Raw genomic sequence first — 20,798 nt, 5'->3', positions numbered from 1 at the left:
CCCGCCGGCCCGGCCCCGCCCCGGCCCGCCCCGCGCACGCCGGGCCCGGGGCAGGCACACGGCCACGGAGCGCTTCGGCTCTGGGGAGGCGCTGGAGTGCATCCCCTTCCTCCCCCGTGCCGCTATTCCAGGCTGCTCCAAGCCCCGTCCAGCCTGGCCTTGGACACTGCCGGGGATCCAGGGGCAGCCACAGCTTCTCTGGGCACCCTGTGCCACCCTCACCATTCTCACAGGGAAGGATTTCTCCCTCAGATTTAAGCTAAACCCACCTTTCCTGCAATCCCGGTCGAGTTTCCTTCAGGAGCTGAGGGCCTGGGTGGACCTGCTCCTCCAATGTAACAGTGGCAGAAAATGGAACTGGAAAAAATGATAGCTCGGCATGAAGAACAGGAAAGCAGTCTCCAGCTTTGATTTCAGTCTTAAGCCAATTCAACAATGTTTGTTTTAACCTTTCCTGCTCTCAAACCTGCTGCTTAGTGACTCACTTTATTTTGTCGGATGGCTTTTGATCCACCACATCTACTTGCAGCTCCTGGAAAATTCACGCTTAGCTTTCCATTTCTTATTTTCAGTGACCTGGCCATGTTTTATGCTGCTCCTCTGCCTTCTGCTTTCCTCTCCCGTGGGTGATGCATGGCAGCCCACATTTTTGAAGACAGTGAGGCAGAAAGCTACAGAATCACATAAAGGTTGGGAACCTCTGGAGATCATTCAGTCCAGCCCCCTGCTAATACAATTTCACCTAGAGTAGATTGCACAGGATCGTGTCCAGGTTGTTTTTGAGCATCTCCAGAAAAAGAGACTTTCAGAGTAGTTCTGCCTGCTCCTCTCTGCATGGATTCTCTGATTCTGGGGAGAGCAGAGTTCCAGTCACTCCAGACCTAGTGTCTCCATTCAGCTAAAGGCAAATTTGCCAAATGGAATCTTCCCTAGATTGGGAACACCCCAACACATGTGCAGCCCTGGGTGAGAGGAGACCTAAGATTCCCAGAAGACACTTCACCTAGAGTAGGTTGCACAGGATCGTGTCCAGGTTGTTTTTGAGCATCTCCAGAAAAAGAGACTTTCAGAGTAGTTCTGCCTGCTCCTCTCTGCATGGATTCTCTGATTCTGGGGAGAGCAGAGTTCCAGTCACTCCAGACCTAGTGTCTCCATTCAGCTAAAGGCAAATTTGCCAAATGGAATCTTCCCTAGATTGGGAACATCCCTGGGGCCCATGTGCAGCCCTGGGTGAGAGGAGATCTAAGATTCCCAGAAGACACCGAGCAGGCAGCTGGTATTTCCAAAATCACTGCAGAGACAAGGACCACAGTTTAGTTCTTCATGACAGGAGCTCACCTGCCCAGGTGAGGCCATCCCCAGACCACAGGCTGGGTCTGCAGGGAGCCTTGGAGACAAAAGCCACTATATCAATGAAAAATACTATTGTTACTTGCTCTGCTGCGTAAGCAGAGAAAGCACTTGGGGCTGTGGTTGTGAACACTACCACAAATGGTTGCAAAATAAAGTTTCCTCATCTCCTTCCCCAGCTGTGTTTACTCCAGATGGACACTGTTTGTGGGAGCTGGCAGCAGGGGATTAGCGACGCAGAGCTCTGCTTGTGGGGATGGGGAAGGCTGGGTGCTCCTCCAGCCCTGTGCTGTCACAGCCAGGTGACAATGGGCAGCCCTGAAAGCTGCAAGGTGGTGCTGGCACTGCTTAGTGAGTGCAGGACATGCTACAGGCTCGCTGCTCCACAGGGAAATTTCACCATCCTCCCTTGTCACTCCTCTGCAGCTTTGCCATGAGAGCAGTGATGGAATTTCTGCCCCAAAGCCAAGCAGGCATTGAGAAAACAGCAGTTTTTCAGCTCAAATCCCAAGGTTATTTGGGTATGTGCACTGCACTGGAGCCTGTGGGAATAGCCCAGGGCTTGGTTGATGTGGAAGGTTCATCACCATGTTCTCTTTTATTAAATACAACCTTTAAGGGATGCCCTGACTACATCCATGCTGTAAGACAAAGCACATTAGTCACAGCTAATAGGCAAAAATATTCTTTACAAAATAGTGACTGGCAGGGGAAAGTAATCATTGGCTGCTGCCAAGTGTGGGGCCAGCACCACTCAGGAGGCTGTGGGATGGAGCAGCACTGACCAGGCTTATGGAAAACAAGCAGGAATAAACAGCATATATTTTAAAATCATTTCAAGCTCCCAAAGTTTTGAACATGCTGAATTTGGAAAACACACCCCTCTCCTCTCTGGGTATGCATAGATGGTTTGGACACAAACAAAATGGTCCAGGCAGGGTACAAATTAGGCACTGTGTGTGAAACTGCCTCTGGGCAAGGAGAGCTCTGGCTCACATGGACCATTTCACCTGCATATCATGGCCTTTTTTTATCAGCCACCTGAAAAACACCTATTTTGCCTAGATAATAACTTAAAGCATCACATATTTGACATATGACTCGGGTTCAAAGCAATTACAGCAATAAATAAATACAATAAATGGCCCTGGTGGGAATAGACAGTGCTTTACAAGGATCTTTTGTGGGCACAGCCCTGCTCACTGTGCCATGTACACTGGGAGGACAGAGGTCAATTAAAGCATTTATTTGAGATTAGAGGAAATTACAAGGTAATAAAAAATAGCCTGTGGGTAATTTTCTGCTGGGAGGAGAGTTGATAGCAAAGGTCAGAAAGAGGCAAATGGAGCTGAACTGGCCCCATCAACTGGGAATGGTGGAGTAAGAGGTTTTTGATGGGTTTTTTCCTGCTTAGCAAATATACGTGTGCTGCAAACTCAGCTCTTTCCAGGAGTGTCAGCACAGTGCATTCATTGGACACAAGTGTGTTGCAGAGCCTTAGAAACACAGCTTGGGCTGATTTTAATTGACCTGACCCTGATCCACTTTATCCATCTTTACCTCTGGCTTAATTGGGTGGTTGCAATAGCTGCTGGGCTCTTGGTATTAAATCTGTGCTTCCCTATGAGAGCACACATCTCTCTGCAGCCAGAAGGCTCAGGAAGAACAAATCTGTCTTTTAATGGTGAATTCCCACTTTGGAAACCAGAGAGGCACAAAGAGGGCCCTGTCTGGACAAGCACAAGGATGCTCTGGGGCCATCCTGGAGGAAAGCAACTGCTCCTCTGCACATGTGTCTGGTCCCTGAGGTTAACTGTTTATATTTTGTATTTTTAGGGAAAATTCCAGGCAAAGTAGGGGTAAAACAGATCTTGGAAGTTATTCCAATGCTTATTTCCCAGGAGCTATATTTAAACCTGTTCCCTTTCTCTTGCCCCCAGAAGTTAATACCAGCTGTGTGTCAGGGCTGCTGACACCTGCAAGCAGCTTTCCAAAAATAATAAGTGTGTTTATGCTGGGCTTGGATCTTAAAAAAGGCACTTTTCTATTTTGGTTTGGGGTTTTTTGTTGGTTTGTTGGGTTGGTTTTTGTTTTGGATTTTTTGTTGGTTTGGGTTTTTTTTTGTTTTTTGTTTGGTTTTTTTTTACCAGATACCACTATCTCACTAAAGCCCATTCTAAGGGGCTAATGAAAGAAAATGTGTTTAGATTCATTAATTCTATCAGCATAAATGCCAGTGCCATGTATAAATAAGATATAATGCTGTATTGGTGAACTTTGCCAGATAAGACATTCTCAGCCCAAACACCCATTGCTTCTGCAGAATTTTTGTTTTTGAAACAAAGCCTTAACTTATCCCAGTAATTCCCATTTAATTTCTGCAGCTTCCCTGCAGGGCAGGGAGAACCTCTGCCCCAGGGTGAGCCATCACTGGAGTCACTGGTGGGAACTCAGCTGTGTCCCATTTGTCTCCTGCTGGGGATCATGGGACTCTGTGGTCAATGGGAAGGGCAAAAACCCCGCTGAGATCCACCCTGCTCCCCAAAGGGACTTCATTTCCCCTCTGCTCTCAAAGGAGCTGGAAGCAGACACAACACTGGCCTCCAAAAGCAGAAGCAGATCCTGCACTACCCCTGGCCTCAGGCAGACTTTCTCCCATCAGCAGGGAGTGGCTGCTGGGCTTTCCCTAAGGATATTGCAACTGCAGGGCCAAGAGTGTCAGAGAAAACAGAGAGGGCCATCAAGCAGCTCCTCAGAGGGCTGATGACTCCTCAGAGGCACCACTGGGCAGACCCCTCTGGGGGGGCTCCTGTCTGGCACTGCTCACAAGGAAACCACAGCCCTCACACCCCTAAAACAACACCAGCCTGAAAACCTCCGCAGTAGAAACCCCCTGAGACACACCCCAGGGAACAGATGAGGGTTAAATAGGTTGCATTTTCCCAACTTGGGGCATTTTTGAGCAGCACAGAAATTTATAGCTAGCTGATGACATGCCCAGCATGGGCACAGCCCAGGATGCAGCCACTGGCAGGGCCACGTGGGCTGCTGCAAGCCTGCTGCCCTGATCCCCTAACCAGATTAGGGCTGTAACATAGAGGGCCAGTTTGCACCCAGCATCGTGTATTTCAACCCATTCTGAGCATCTCCTGGACAATAAGGCTACCTGAAATGAGCTATGGGGGAGTTGGGCTTCTCCAGATCCCACTGGACAAGAGTGCACCCCCAGGGCTGGTATATAGACAGCTTTGAAAGTGAGAAAGCAGAGAGAAGGCAGAGAAACACTGTCAGTGCTTTGGGCTGTGGGAAAGAGCAGTGGTCTAAGTCTCGTTTCAAATTTGGAAATGCCTCCAAGGCCCAGCCTGGAAGCTGTGGGATGTCTAAGGATAAAGACAGCCCCACTCACACACATCAGTTTGGGTCCCAGGTGAGAGGAGCACACAGTCCCTGCAGTGCAGAGCAGCCTCACCTCAGCAGGGGCACCCTGCCCTCTGCTCTACCTGCTTTGTCAGCCTTTGTCACTGCTCTAATCCGGTGTTCAACTTCGAGAACAAGGCCATTATCATCACAAATGGAAGCAGGGTTCACCTTGCCAGGTAGCTCAGCTCCTCCTGGGCTCTTGGGCACTGGCTGCCCTTGGATTTCTCTTGTGGGTAAAGACAAGGAATCTCAACCCCGTGGTTAAAGACAAGGAGCCAACTCCACCCTGTGGAAAGATGTGGCCCCGTTCCTCTTGTGCCACTGCTGTCAAGAGGAGCTGAGAGAAAGCTGAACCAGCCACAGCAGCTAAGACAAAAACCTCACCAGGATGTGATCTCTGCCAAGGACAGACTAACATCATTTTATGCTAAGATCATCCTGAGGAGACCAGGAGATAAGGGGGTGAGTGGGTACAAGGCAGCCCTGGCCAAGTGCACCCACCACCTTCACCACGATGGATGATCCCTCAGGTACTGGGGAAAGGCTTTGCTGCTGGGAATTACTGAACCTGCTGCTGCTTGCAACATTGGAACCACCTTATTTACAGTAGGATGGTGGGAGATTCCCCCTCCTGCCTGGGTCAGTGCCCAGAGACCCCACCATGCAGGACAGGGGACCCTTGTGGTGCCTGCATACCGTGGGGCTCCAGCCCAGGGACACACCAGTCCCTCCGTGTCCTGAGCCCCGTTTTCACAAAGAGAAGCCCAGAGACGAGAGCAGCACGTGAGCCAGGCGTGTTCCAGCATGCCCCAGTGGGTTCCCCCACCACGCTGGGCAGGTCTCAGTGCAGCTCAGTCTGATTTCCAGCAATCAGGACGTGGGGACACCTTCCACTTTTGTGTTCCTTAAAAGAATAAACACATCCTGATCACAGCTGGGTGTAGCAGAGCCGTGACTCAGCAACGCAGCTCTGCCACCCTGTTTGCTGAGATTGCTGCCCTCCTTGTAAGCACCACACAGCAACAGAGACAAGGTTTGCACCCAGGTTCACCCCAGTCTGGCACAACAAGCTCCTCCTAAGGGTTTTTAGCACCATCTCAAAAGGTTCAGCTCACCTGCAGATCAAAACCACCACAGAAGCAGCACTGCTGTGTCCAAGCTGTGGTTGGAACATGACCCCAGTGCCCCACTCTGACCTTCCTGCCCTCTTCCACAGAGCTGGAAGAGCCCTTCTGGGCCTGGCCCTGAGCACCCTGAGCCCAAACACAGCACAGCCTATTGCTCTGGGACCTTTGGGGAGGGGTGGAGGGCAGCATTCCAGGCCCCATCCAGAGCACATTCCCCCCACACCCCTTCCTGCAGCACTTCTCTCCAGGGAATTCCACCGGGAGCAGGACACCCTGCAAAGGGTCACTGGACGAGGCAGTACAGATGCAGCTCCCAGGCTGAGCACAAGCCCAGCTGTGGCCAGGGAGCACATGTCTCTATTCAAGTCCACTTTTTGAACGAGGACCAAGAGACACAGGGGCTGACACACCTCTGATTTTATCTCTGCAGGGCAGGCCCAGGAGAGCCAAGGCTTTTGCAGTTTTTCACATATGCAAAGCTCCACAGCCCCAAATCCACAGTTCCCCTGAGCTCTTCCCCCATTATCCAGAGCTGAATGAGGAGCAGGTCTCCATCCTCACAGGCAACTCACAGCTACATCCAGCGAAGGAGCTAGATCAGATGTCACACCATGTTCCATGGCCGGGTGCTGCCTAGAAGTCGCAGTGTCACTGGGCAGAGTGACAGGAATCCCAAAGGAAACCTCTGGCCAGGGTGCTGTGTGCACACCCAGCAGCTGTGACCAGCAGGAGAAGCTTCTCTGTCCCCAGAAGAGACTCTGATGCCAGGGTTTAACAGCACATGTCACACTTGGAGGGCTGAGCTGTTCTCCAGCCCTCAGGGTAAGCAGGTAATTAGATTATCAGCACACGGCCAGACGCTGCCACCCGGGCCACTGAAGGACAGAGAGGAGTTGGGGACAGCGTTTCTCAGGACTGTGGTGCCACGGGTCAGCACCATCCTCACTGGAATGGCACACAGGAAAAGAAAGGGAAAATGCTTTTGCCAAATCTGACCTTCTTAGAGACAGTTCAGATGGGATGGAGCACCAGGGAACAGAAATGATCAGCATAATATTGCCCCCCTCAGACTCTTTCTAATATCACAGCCTCAGCCCAGGCTGCTGCCACAGCAGGAAACCCCACATCTCCCCAGCTAAAAACACAGCACATCCCCTGCCCAGGGGAATTTGGGAGCTTCCAGCTGAACCAAATGCCACTTCTCACCTCCCCACAGGGTGCCCAGACAACACCTTCTGGAGCCTGGTTTGTTGGGTTGTGGATTCCCACACACCCCAGGCATCCACAGATCAGCTTTGTGCTTCCTCATGGATTTCAGCTGAGCTCTCAGCCCTTCATCACACACTCATTTTGGGTGGGACTAGGGGAGAGGGCTACGAGCAGGGCTGCTCAGCTGCTGCCAGGATGCAGGAGGCACAGCTCACACGTGGGGAGGTGCTCTCTGTGGAGTTCCTCAGTGCTGGGGAAAGGAGGGCATTCCATCCACTCAAACCCCCAGCACACCAGGGGTTTAATGCTGGGGTATTCCATGGACACAGGCTCTGCCAAGGAACCCTGCTCAGGGTGTACCACAGCAGTGCCAGAGCTGAAGGGGGTCCCTCATCTTCTCAGCAGCACTCACACACCCAGGCTAAAGAATCCATCATTGCCCCAGAGCTTCATCTCCAGCCCAGGCTGGCCAGATCTTCGTGGCTGTGCCCAAACCCAGATGTTGGGGCAGAAAAGAGAGCAGCACAGAGCCAGAGGTGGCAGCCAGGTCCAACCAAGAGCACAGATAATGAAGCAATATCACAGTGATGGGACAGGTCCTAGGCCTAGCCAGGAAGTCAGTCTGACCCTCAGGGCTAGGATCAGGTCCAGGAGCACCAGCAGGTGCAGAGCAGTGTGCAGGGATGACACTGAGCCAGGAAAACAGTCAACAGGTGGAAGTCAGGACAAAAGGACACAAGGCCAAGCACCACTGTGGCTGTACTGGAGCCCAGCATTGCCCCAGCACAGCCAGAAAGAGTCTGAAGCTCTCTTTAAGCTGAGCTTAAATACAGCCCATGGGCATGGGGCAGGTGAGGCTGGCCAGGGCTACAAGGTCCATGAGTGTTTTCAGAGCTCTGACATTTGCAGGTCACATCCTACAAAGCAAAGCAAAGCTGGTGGGATTGTCCCCACTCTTCTATCACCCTGACCCTGCAGAGCCCTTAAACCTGGCAGACAGCAGGGTTTGGTCCTGGCATTGGGCCATCTCTGCTACTGCTCCACCCTGCCTGTAGTGGTTTTTGCACAGGAGCTGTTCTCCTGCCCAGATTTAGGATATGAAGAGCAGAAATGTAACTTAAATTGTCCTCCCTGATCCCAACTCAAAGATGCCATCTCAGGATGTCCAGATCACTCATCCCGAAATGCCAGTGAGGGTCTGGTTGATCCCAAACTGAGGATCCCAAACTGAGCACTCATATGAGTTGTTGACTCCTCAGACAGGGCTTGCTGAGCACCACCAGAAACATCAACACCAGGAGCTACTGCAGGCAGAGAAAGGCAGGGGAAGGGGAGAAGAAGCAGAGGGACAAGGGGAATAACCAGGTGTTCCCACATATCTGCCCAGCGCTGGCTCCTGGCAGGACTGGTGCTGCTGGGCTGTACTGGAGCTCTGCCTGGCACCTGTCATGGCAAAGGTGGCTGCAAGCCCCAGGGCCAACTGCTCACAGCCTCTGCTTCAGCAAAACGTGCTTGAAAAGGAACCAGTCTTCACTGTTTTGAGCTGGAATTTTCATGAGCATGAGATGTTTTAATTCATCTAATCCAGGGCCCTGACCCAATTAATATTCTACAGGAACCCCTGGACCTCTTGTTTTGTTCAGTTCTTGGCTTCAGGGGCAGGAGAACTGAAAACAGATTATTGGGAATAAAACAGTTTCAACTTTTAGGCCACTGGGTCTGGTGAGGTTGGCTTCGTTTCCAACCAGGTGTGATGCAAGACTGCCTAGGAAGAGTTTTTCCCCCACCAGCAGCAGAAACAATTTGCTTAAAAGCAAGAGGTGAATATCCAGGAGCGCTCAGCCCTCCAGTACCGCCGGCTCCGGCTGGGATGAGCCGTGTGTGCCCCCAGCGAGGGGCACGGGGAGCCCGGGGCAAGGCGTGAACTCCCGCAGCTCCCGGCGAGCCGAGCACAGCGGCCGCGAGAGGGAGGCAGAGCCCGGGCGCTGCGGGAGCGGGGACCGGGACCGGGATCGGGATCGGGATAGGGGACGGGGAACCGGGATCGGGGATCGGGATCGGGGATCGGGGACCGGGATAGGGGATCGGGATGGGGGATCGGGGACCGGGATAGGGGATCGGGATAGGGGATCGGGGACGGGGAACCGGGATAGGGGATCGGGATGGGGAGCGGGGACGGGGAACCGGGATAGGGGATCAGGAGAGGGGATCGGGATAGGGGATCAGGATAGGGGATCGGGATAGGGGATCGGGGACGGGGAACCGGGATAGGGGATCGGGCTAGGGGATCGGGATCGGGGAACCGGGATAGGGGATCGGGATAGGGGACCGGGATAGGGGATCGGGATAGGGGAACCGGGATAGGGAATCGGGATAGGGGATCGGGATAGGGGATCAGGATAGGGGACCGGGATAGGGGATCGGGATAGGGGAACCGGGATAGGGGATCGGGACAAGGGACTGGGGTAGGGGACCGGGGTAAGGGACCAGGATAAGGGATCGAGGATAAGGGACCAGGGTAAGTGACTGGGGATAAGGGATTTGGGTAAGGGGACCAGGGTAAGGGACCGGGATAAGGGATCGAGGATAAGGGATCGGTGTAAAGGACTGGGATAAGGGACTGGGGATAAGGGATCAGGGTAAAGGACCGGGATAAGGGATCGGGGTAAAGGACCGGGATAAGGGATTGGGGTAACGGACTGGGATAAGGGATTGAGGCTGAGGGACTGCGGATAAGGGATTGGGGCTGTGGGATCGGGGCTGAGGGATTGGGGCTGTGGGATCGGGACTGGGGGATGGGGCTGTGGAACCAGGGCTGTGGGGTCACTGCCACCCGCCTCACCACAGGCAGACCACGGGCCCTGTCCCCTGCCCTCTGCCCCGGGAACCCTCAGTTTGTCTGCTCGGCCTGGCCAGCTGAAGAAGCCGAGCACTTGAACACTCAGGTTATGGCTAAATCCTTCCCAAGGGCTGTTTTCTCCTCCTCGGATGCCAAGGCTTTGTGTCATTCCCAGCTCACACCGAAGGTGGGAGGGGGTGGATGGGACATCTTGCAGGCCAGCAGCAGGACCAGAGGAACACCTGGGCAATCCCTGGGGTAGAGATCCCATCTGTAAATCCAGGGCAATCACCCCACTGTGCATTACACAGGGACTGCCAGACAGATGCATTAAGGAGGGCAGGAGCTCATGGGGTGGGCTGTCAGTCCCCAGTGTCCATCCTGTGTCAATGGTTCTGGCTCAGCCCCAGTTAACACCATGACAGATTGCACCAGGTGGGGTCAGAATCCCAGCCCTACCACAGGTTTGGTGCTCAAGTGGGTCCCAAAAGCACAGTTAGGAAGCCCCCAGTGAAGCCCATCATTGTCACACTCTGTGAATGAATGGTCCCTTTGGATACTGCTGACACAACACTGCTGGAAAACCTGAACACTCACTGCCAGCAGAGACTGGGCACTGGCGGCTTCAGACATGCCTGGTTGGGGAGAGGCAGCTGAAAAACTGCAAAATGTGTGGACTACCAGGGGCCAGAAATGTGCCAGGGCCAGGAAAGCAGCTAGTGGAGGGAAGGGAAATATGGGGAAGCTTCTGGTTGTTTTTAAAATCACATCATGCCAGGTTCAAACATAGACTTGACAGTGACATACAAGAGAACTGGCTTCTTGACACAAAAGTGGCCCAGACAGTGACCCACAATAGCCCAGTGACATTTTAAACACCTGATTTCCAGCTAACTAAGAACAACCAGAGCTCAACCCTGTAAGCTGCCACGTTGTGAACAAAACATTCCTTGCAAAAGTCAGCCTTTGGTTGCACAAGGGGTGGCACCTGGACATGGTGGAGCCAGTCCTCTGGCACTGTCAGCGTGCTCATGTGGCCAGAACAGTGCCAGCAGCACTCCAAGCCAGTGCTTGGCTGCCTCATGGATTTCCAAGGCAGACCAAAAGCCCAAGGCTGCCCACCCTCCCCATTCACCAGCTCAAGAAAGAAACTGGGGATGGCAGAGGAATGTAAACCAGGCCAGAGGACTCATTCATCCTCCCGCTCCCGGCTTCGGAGCATTCCAGGCAGCCTCACTACAAGGCAGCATTGTGTGTGCTGCAATCCAGCCCTACACACGCCTGCCTCTCATCCTCTGCCAGGGCTCACTCTCCTGAGGCACCTCGAGCCGAGTCTGTAATAAATCAGGCAGCAGCCTCCGTCCAAGACACGCATTCCCTGCGTTGCTGTGCTGAAAAATGAGTGCTGAGCTTTCCATCTGAACACCTGCAGCCACCAGGCAGCCGTGCTGACCCAGGGTGTGGTATCACCTCCCAAATTAAAGGCACGTTGCTGTTCAGACACTGTGAAACTCTGGCCAGTTTGCTGTGCTCAGGACTGGGATTTGGCTCCCACACCTGATCCTGCAGGTTCTGGGAATCCTGGTCTGGCTCAAAGCTGAATTTGAATCCATCAGCCTCTGAATTCAGTGATGACCATTGCTCTGTAGTGAGCTGGTGAGAGATTGGCAGCAAAATCCTCCCAGCTGAAGGAGGCTGGGAGGGAGACCTGGGAATGGGTACATGCAGTGCATGCTGGAGGGATGTGCCACAGGCATCTGGAGAAATATCTCCAGGAGAAGAGGTGGGAGCAGGGAGGTTTTGCCCAGGTGTGGTAGCACCCTGGCAGATCCAGCCTGGGGCAGGAGCACAGCTCTGTCAGCCGTGGGAGGAAGAGCAGCAGCACTGCTCAGAGCCCACTGATGCACTTGGGAAAGCCAGGAGAGTGACCAGAGCCGGGACACAGGCTGCAGTAGGTGGCCACACTCCCAGTGAGAGTGGCCAGTTCTGCAGCAGTGGGGTCAGTGCTGGTCCCACCACAGCCTGGCAGAGCCTGCAGGGCCAGTGGCTGGAGGTGGGGAGTGCACAGCCTGAGGCTCCCCACACTCCACAGAGGAGCATGGCCCCAGCTGGGGAAACTGGAGCCAAGGCCAAACTCGTCTGGCTTTGCTTTGCACGCTGCTGAGATCTTTCTTGGGTTTATTTTCATGCAGATCCCCAGAATGTAGAGACAGGCAGGAAAGTGAGAGCTGAAAGCAAACAGGAAAAAGGCAGGTTCTCTTAATTTCTATTTTTAGCACTGCAAACAACATTAGTGTCATTATATTTAGGAAAAAAATATTCCAAGTGTTTCCTGCCTCCTCTTTCAACACCTTCAGCTATTTCCTTGCAGATGTTTCCAGGGGCCAGGGTTCAGAGGCAGGAGGAGCAAGGCTGGGTTCTCACCCTGCAGACAAGTCCTGGGAGAAGAAATTTGGCTCAAAGCAGGTGCCTGTGGTCCTGAATGGGGACAAGGAGGACAATCAGGCCGTGGAGGATGTGTCCAGCTCCAAGCAGAAACTGTGTGACAATGCAGGACCTTCGAGCTGCCTCTCTGTGGGTTCCAGCAGCTTTGGTGTAATGCAGGGGAAGGCACAGCAGCACTGCAAGGTCGGGGTTACAGAGGGAGGCTGCAGCAGCCAAGGCTGGAGGCACAACTCTGCTTTGCTGCAGGGACCCTGGGCTGAGCAGAGCATCCCTGCACCAAGCTGCTGGAGAAGGGACAGCTCTGCAGAAGTTGCACCACGAGTCTGTGGTGAGCTGTGGCAGCAGCAAAGCAAGATCTCAGAGCTGGGGCTGCACATAGAGAGTGGCTGGTGTCCCCTGGAGTCAGAACCTGTGGCCACATTTCTCTTCACACAGAAAAGCAAGGCACAACTTCCCAAGGATATTTTCTGGGAATGGCAGCAAGGAACTTCAGAGAAAACCTCAGAGAAAGAAAAAACAATTTATATCTCAATTGCTGCGCCTCTTGTTGTGCACGAGTGAAATGCATTGTGGAAGACTGTTTATCTGAAGGGAATTGGTAATTGGATTCTCGTGTGAGTGTTTTGTTTTCTTGACCAATCTCTGCAAGCTGTGTCCTGTCGGTCAGGAGACAGTCACGAGATTGGGTTGAGTGCTTGTGCAGTTTCAGTTTAGATGTAGTGTAATATGGTATAGAATGATATAGTATAAGAAAGTCATTAATTAGCCTTCTGGTATCAATGGAGTCAGATGCATCATTTCTCCCAGATTTGGGGCCACATTGCTTTTCCAATAAGAGCCCCTGCACTTGTCCCTTGTCCACTTGTCCCTTGTCCACGTGTCCAGGCTGGCTTGGCCTCTTCTGCACAGCTCGGAGGATTTTCCTTTGCTCTGACAGCGCTGGGCCCTGCCTCGCAGTCAGGACTGCAGCTGCCAAGTGTTTGTGTTTGATCCTCCCACGGATGCTCCAGAGCAGCATTTCTGGGTGGCAGGCCAGCAGGATGCACGGGTGGCAGACCACAGCTCAGCAGGACCACGGAATGCAAGGAAAACCGGGATTTGAATGTGGTCAGCTTCTGGCAGTGGGGAGAGAGGGCAGCCAAATGCCGGGGAAAGGGCTCTCCTAACCCCAACCACGCTGTGCTAATGTGGTTTGCAGCAAAATCACAGACCAGCGTTTCTCCATGTGGCCCAGGGAGCTCTCTGCCCCAGGAACAACATGGAGATAATGTTGGAAAAGTATCATGGACAGCATACAGAGCAGCAAAATCACCTCAAAACATTCTCTGCAGCCTGGGCCAGTAGGGAGGGCAGAGGAGCAGCTTGGCTGCCCCACGCACACACTGCTCCCCACACTCCAATTGCTGCCTGGTGACAGCAGTTCCAGGCTACATTTTCCTTTCTGGAGCTTGGTTCATGAGAGGAGCTGCCTTGTTAGATGCTCCTCTGGAGCTCTGGCTGACTCCAAACCAGCTGGGAGCAGCTCCTGAGACAAGCCCAGCCACAGCCAGGCTGCCGTCACCTGCCTTGGATAACCAGGTGCAGACAGCCACAGAAGTCAAACACTGCCTTTCTCTATTTATCTCCCCAAAACCCTGCAGCAGCTGGAAACCCACCCCAAAGGGTCTTGATTTGAAAGTACAGGAGGAGTGCCTTGCAATTCCCAGTCCAGCCCAGCCCATCTTCCTGGGGAACAGCAGGACAAAAATGAAATTGTTACAGTCGTTCTTCCCTTTCCCCCCCATGTCAGAGAAACCACCAGTTCATGGGAGACCCCCATGCCCCAGGGCCCCTTTTCCCCAGCCTCAGCTTGCTTTCATGGGGGATGTTCCTGCCACCTCCATATGGCCACAGCCCATCCATGGAGATCTGCTGCAGGGCACTTTGAGTCACAGGATGCCTTCAGATGAAAGGGATCTCAAAGACGATCCAGTTCCCAATCACCTGCCATGGCCAGGGACATCTTTCACCAGTCAATGTTTCTCGAAGCCCCATCTGACCTGGCCTTGATCCCTGGGGATGTCCCAGGCTGCTCCTCCTGGTCTGCTCCTCCAGGTGCAGCTCCCTCAGGCACAGCCCTCTCCTGTGCAGACTGACACTAAACCTGGCACAGCTCGGGCACAGGTAGGAGGTCTGAGGACACTGTCCTGTCCAGCTGTGTCCCCGTGGTCCTGCAGTTCTCCTCAGTGCCCACACAGAGCCCCTGCCTGGGCTGTGCTGGCTGCCAGCCCACCAGAACCTCCCCACACTGTGCGGCACCAAAAGCCTCTAAAAGGCCAATCTTGGCTCTTGCTTTGTGGTCAGAGCACAGAAGAAGGCCAGCCAAGCAGGCTGGTTGCTTTTATTTGGGCTCAGGGCCTGGATGAGGCAGTTCCCTCCCTGTTCCTTTGGGGGGATTCTCATTTCGGAGGGATTCTCATTTGGGGGGATTCTCATTTGGAAGCCACCAGCTTGCAATTAGCTCCCACCTCCCTCAGAACCAGGTCACCCTGCCCTGGGCAGCCCAACAGGCAGAGAGAGGACACCCAGCCAAACACCTTTTACAAATCATTCTGCATACTTCACATTCTCGGCCGGTTTATGAGCATTTTAGCTCCTCATATTGATCAGGGCTGGAGCCGAAGTAATTACATTAATCAGAAATCATTTCCCATGATTTTGAGTCATATTTGAGCTGGTGCCCAGCTCCTCTGCTCTCCCCTCTGCTCTCTGCTCCCTGGTACATACTTTCCAGGCGACATCGCTGCTTCCATAACCATAGTGAGACCCAGGGTTTGTTTGTCTCAGCTGGATCCCATACACACCCTAAAGGTCATGTCTTTGTTGATTTGGCTGGGGAAGGGGACAAGAGGAGGTGGTTTATGTGAAGTTAATGTTTGGGAAATGTCTCCAGATGTCTCTGGCATCAGGAGGGGCATAGGGAAGGGCTGGGGGCCTGGGATTCCTTGGCACATGGAGACATCACTTGCTTCAGCTTTTCCAGTCTTGCTCAGAAGATGGAGAGCAAGCCCAGCCGTTGCTTTGTTCCCTGGGGTGGAATTTGGAAGTGGGACTCACCTGCCAATCCTTTGGCATGATCCTGGGGAGAAGCAGCAGGTCCCCTGCCAGCTGGCTTGGGTGGTGACCAGTCGTGGGGTTTTCAGGTGCTGGGTGCGAAGGGTGAACTGGCAGCTCATCATTCCCCCCAGCCCCGCTTCCCAATGTGCCCAAGGTCTATGCTGAAAGCTCCTGCAGAGCCAGTCTCCTTCCAGTCCTCAAGGACACTGAGGAATGCCCTCTTCCCTGCCTTTGGGAAGGTCCCAGCCACGACCAGGGGTTTGCAGAGCATCCACTGGGATGTGCCAGATGAAGAGGGATGTGTTTGCCCCAGGTCACTGTCCCTTCCCCAGCACTGGCCTGTCCCAGCAGCCTGGATTCACCAGCACCCTGAGCTGCTCCTGCTGCAGCCCTGGGGATGTGAAGGGCTGTGACATTTGGGAACAGACACAGCCTGTGTCACCCAAAGCTCCTCCAGCACCACACACCTCCCAGGCACAGCACCAGCTGCCTCAAGCATGCAGTGCTTGCACTATGGAAAGCCTTCCCAGAGGCACAGGAAGGAGGGCTGGGAGGGCACACAGCCATCCCCAAACCCCTCCTAAAGCAAGCTGGCACAATTACAAGGTGAGTTTGGAGACACCTGCAAGCATCACTGCCTGCACATGCGTGGGTGCCTCCATTGCAGCCCCTCTGATGCTGCAGGGGACATGGCAGCTGTGTGAGAACATGCAGCACCCTCGAGCAAGACAAGGACTGAAGGAAAAACAATGTCTATTTTAGCCTGAAACCACGAGAAAAATCGAGATAGCCAAAAAGAATGAGCAATTTGATCAGGAAACATGAGCGAGGCATCCAGCTCCATGGAAAATACAAAGGGTCTGTCAGTAACCACACAAGGTCAGGATCTGGGGATTATATCTTGTCTGAAAGACATAACTTCCAGTGATATTTTTTAAAATAAGTTTATGTTTGATACTCAATAAAAAAGTTAACTGCCAGAGGATCACAATATTGAATATGTGATGATTTCTGACACTGTTTTCCAGATAACAATGGAAAACCTCATCTGGCTGAAGTTTCCAAGCTTTGTTTTACAAAAGACTTATTCTTTGAGTTATCTGAATGTTTAACTTAGTGGGACAATTATGAATTGTTCTTGTCTGGACTGCAGGAAAAAGAAATCTCACAGAAGTATTGCCCAGGGTTTGATCTTTCTCTGTTGTCCCTTCACAACAGCTGATGCAAGGCTGTGCTGTGTGAATGAGAAGCCCCTCAGTCTGAAGGATGAGCTCTCACTATGGTTTTGGCTAATCCAAGCTTTTCTTGGTTGTGATAGTCCATTTGCTCCTCATGTCATCACTCAGCTCCTTCCTCTTGGCAATGTCAGACTTCGAGAGCAGAACCAGCCCCAAGCCCCATTTATCAGTGCTTCTTTTTAGTGAAACCTACCTAAAAACATCTGGGAAATGGTGAAGGATCCAGTGCTCCCAGCACCAGCCATGGTTCCTGTCTGTCCTTTGGCAGGGGCAGTGCCCTGCTGGCCTTGCCTCCGTGGCTGGGAGCTGGAGGGCTCAGCTGGTCCCAGATGTAGCCAAAGTTCCTGATGCAGTTGCCTGACCATCAGAACCTGGACTGCAGCCCTGAATTCTTTTCTCACAAGTCACTTGGCCAGGCACCAGCTGGTAAATACTTTCAGTCCCTGCATCCCGGGCCTGGGGTGGAAGCAGTGACCTCAAGGTAAAAGACTGCCTGGCCCGTCCCTGGTCCTCTCAGCCTGGCTCTGCTGTGCAGTTCAGGTGAGAGAACCAGAGGGAATAAAAATGCCCAGACAGGGGTGGAAATAGCCATCACCACCTCTCTTGCTGTTTGAAACTGGAGCCAGATTCATTCTGGGTAGGAAACAATTCTCCCATCTTGCCAAAAGCAGAGATATTTCAAAATTTCCCAAAGCCATGGTGTTTTCCAGAAGTCTCATGAAAAACATCCAGCAGCCACCCCAAAGTGTCCAACAGCCGAAGGAGACCTGACGCATCTCCATTTCAGCTCAGAACTCTTGGTTTTTCCAAGCTGGATGTCTGTCCAGCTTCCCCCCTCCATGGGCAGCCCTGCTCCTCTGCAGAGGGGATTTGGGCCAGGAGTGCCCAGCAGCAAAGGGAATGTTCTCCCCACTAAGCCACGGAGCTGGGCTCACCCACATTTTCACAGCCAGGACCCAGGACAGCCTCACTGCTCCCTGCCAGAGATGGACATCCAGACCCTGCTCTAGGGAGGGTGCTTAACACATGATGTAGAGGAAAGAAGGGGAGTCTCCAGCAAAGGAATGGCATGAAGGGAGAATATGCTCAATATCCATCCCAGATGGATGCAATTTCAGCTGAGCAGCGTGTGCAAATGAGAGCTTTTCTGTGTTATTCACGATGGCACGTTAGAGCAGCAAACACGTGAAAAACTCAGCTCTCTAAAATGTGAATTCACTGGGGCAGTTCCTTCATTTCTATAGAAACAGCAGAGCTTGCCAGCGGCTAACTCAAAGGAGATGTAGTCAGATCCCTGTATCAACTATTTTCTTGCACAACCGACCACAAAAAAAAAAAAAAAAAAAAAAAAAAAAAAAAAAAAAAAAAAAATTCTAACCCCCCAAAAAAACCTGACAGTAATACCATGGAAACTGTGGAGTGAGACATATGGACTTAATTACTAGCTCTGAAATCACACGTATGGTACAGAACACTTACAGGTTACGTGCTCCAGAGGGGAAGGGCTATAACAGTATTTATAAAATGAACTGCTAATGTGCTGTTCTGGTGCAGCTTTGCACATCAAAGCATTTGCAGGGGCTGAATTCCTGTGCCAGGCTCTGCCTGCAGCCCCAGCACAGCGACCTGGGTGGGGACATGGGACCCAGAGCTGGGAGAGGGGAAGCTAAAGCCCAAGTCACCCATGGAGAATCCTCTCTGGGAAGGCAGATCATGGGAGACTTTGTGGGTACCCCTCCAGCCAGCTCCACTGGACACCTCCAAAACCCAGCCAGGTGCCAGTGAGGATTGCCAATGCCATGAGAATGTGGGCAGCTTGCCAGGCATGGGATGCTGGGTTTGGCCCCATCTGACTGCTTGACCTGGGGGTGTTGGCTTGGCTCAGGCTTGACTCAGGCTCTCTGTCACTGCCTGAGCTCTGACAGCTTCCTGGTGATGTCAAACCATCGCAGTGATGTCACCTCACTGCATCTAAATCTCAGTGACATCAGGGGTGGGGGGAAGCAAGGTCCCCTCTTGCTCAGAGCTGAGGAAAGAGCAGAGAAAGGAGCTGACCCTGTAGCCAGGACACATCAGGTGACAGGGGTTTAATGCTCAGTTGGCTCCCCTGGGCAGCCCTGAGCCTCAGCCTCCCCCAGGGGTGCCCTGCTGCCCCCTGAGACCTCACACACGGCTCTGTCAGCTGCTCCAAAGGTGCTTCCTTGTGGGAAATGAGAGGTTTTTATTTCTGTTACCAGAGCTGTCACTTGATTTCTAACTGGGAAATGAACTCAGGGCCATTAATCAGGAATCCCTAATAAACACAAGGCTGGAATAATGAATTGAACTGTCCCCACGTGGCAGGGCTGGATCAGTACTTTGGCTCTCCCAAGCCACTCCCAGGATGTTTGGCTGAGCTGTAGCCAGAGGGAGGGCACCGGCTGTGGAGCAGAAAGTGGAACACCAGAGGTGTCTGCAGCCTCAGGTATCAAACCCTCGGGCTTGTGAGCACCTGTGAGTGGGTGCTGAACCACCCCCCTGCCAGTGAGTTCGGAGCAATGTGCCCTCCTCATGCCTCCCCTGCCACGGGCAGGGCTGCCAGAGCAGATCCCCGACTCCAGGCTTGGCCTGGGTGGTGCACAGAGCTGGGGCTCCGCCGTGCAGAGCAGAGGCTCCAGCACTTGCATAAGTGACAGCAGCCTTTGGAAAGTGTCCTGGTGTTCCCACAAGCTGACATGACCTCGTTAACAGCCTGGCTGCAGCTAATGAAGCACAGCCACAGCAGGGATTTGGGGTAGTAATGTGAGAGTTCAGCCTGCCCTCCTCCCTGCTGGGCTGTGCCCACCCTGCTCCGTGCCCTGGCTTCCAGGCTCTGGAAAGCATGGAGCTGAGCTCAGGATTGCTGCTCAGGTGACTGAGAACCTGTTTCACAAAAGCAAAACAGAGGGGAAAAAGGCCAGAGGGAGAGATGGGGCATCACCCTTAGCTGTGTGGTTTTGGTGTTCTGCTTGTGGCAGCCAGCAGCTCCTGTGTGTTGGCCATCACACACCTGATATCTGGCAGCAGTTCTCATGCCTGGATGCTACAGGCAGTCTGTGCACAGCCACCAGGATCATCCCTTGGCCAGCACAGGAGCAGCAGTCCTGGCCCCAGCACACATCCTGCAGGCAAGGGGCAGGGGTGCAGGAGAGGAGCCAGGGAGAGCTGCAGGACATCCTGCATCCTTCTGCTCAGGCCTCTCCTTTGGGCTCTGGGCCCACAAATTGTCCTCTCAAATCTTGTGATAAGATCTGGGGAATGGGAATATGGGGAAGTGGCTCTGTCTAGTGTAGGTCTTGAGGAGCTTGGGTTTGTCTTTCCTAAGAGCCAGCCCCAGATCCTCAGTCACAAGGGACAAGAGAAAAGCTTGCACGGGACAGACTGAGGAAGCATTGGGAGGCAATGACTGAGCACCTGCTTTTCATCCCCAAGCTTGGATTTCTAATTCTTACAATTGATTAAGGCAATCATAATACTTCAGGGGCTGAATTTGCGTTTTCAGGGCTTGAAATCAGCAGGGTCAGACTGCTGCCCTCTCTGCATCAGCTACCCGAGACAACGCAACACGATGTGCATCCACCCACCCCACCGCCTCCCCAGGTGGCCACAGTCCCTCTCAGGATGGAGGTGATGTGGCAGCAGCAGCACCACAGCAAATCCATTTCCAGCTCCTTTGGGTGCCCCCTCTTCCACAGCCTGCCCTGCACTGGCTGCAGCATTAAATACAGAGGTGGATGCCCTGTTGCTGCCTGGTCACAGCATTGTCCCACAGCAGCAGCAGGGACACTCCTGCCAATCCCTTCAAATCCCAGGAGGAAGGTACCAGCTGTGCCTGGGTAGACTTTGATCAGAAGGATAGGGCATGAAGCTTCCCTCCCACGCTAGGGAAAGGGAGCTGGATCACCCCACCAGCCTGGTTCCCCAGCCTCTCTCCCCTGCTCCCCAGGGACAGCACAGCATCCCTTCCCTTCACTCCTTGTCCTGGTGGACAGCACATTCTCACCTTGAGAAGAGTGGAAATGGCAGCTGGAATGTGGGCTGGAAAAAAAAAAAAAA

Source organism: Pyrgilauda ruficollis, unplaced genomic scaffold (assembly GCF_017590135.1).
Source record: "Pyrgilauda ruficollis isolate IOZ18807 unplaced genomic scaffold, ASM1759013v1 scaffold46, whole genome shotgun sequence".
NCBI classification, from domain to species: Eukaryota; Metazoa; Chordata; class Aves; order Passeriformes; family Passeridae; genus Pyrgilauda; species Pyrgilauda ruficollis.
The sequence above is the reverse complement of the archived record's forward strand: the minus strand, read 5'-3'. Positions refer to the sequence as shown.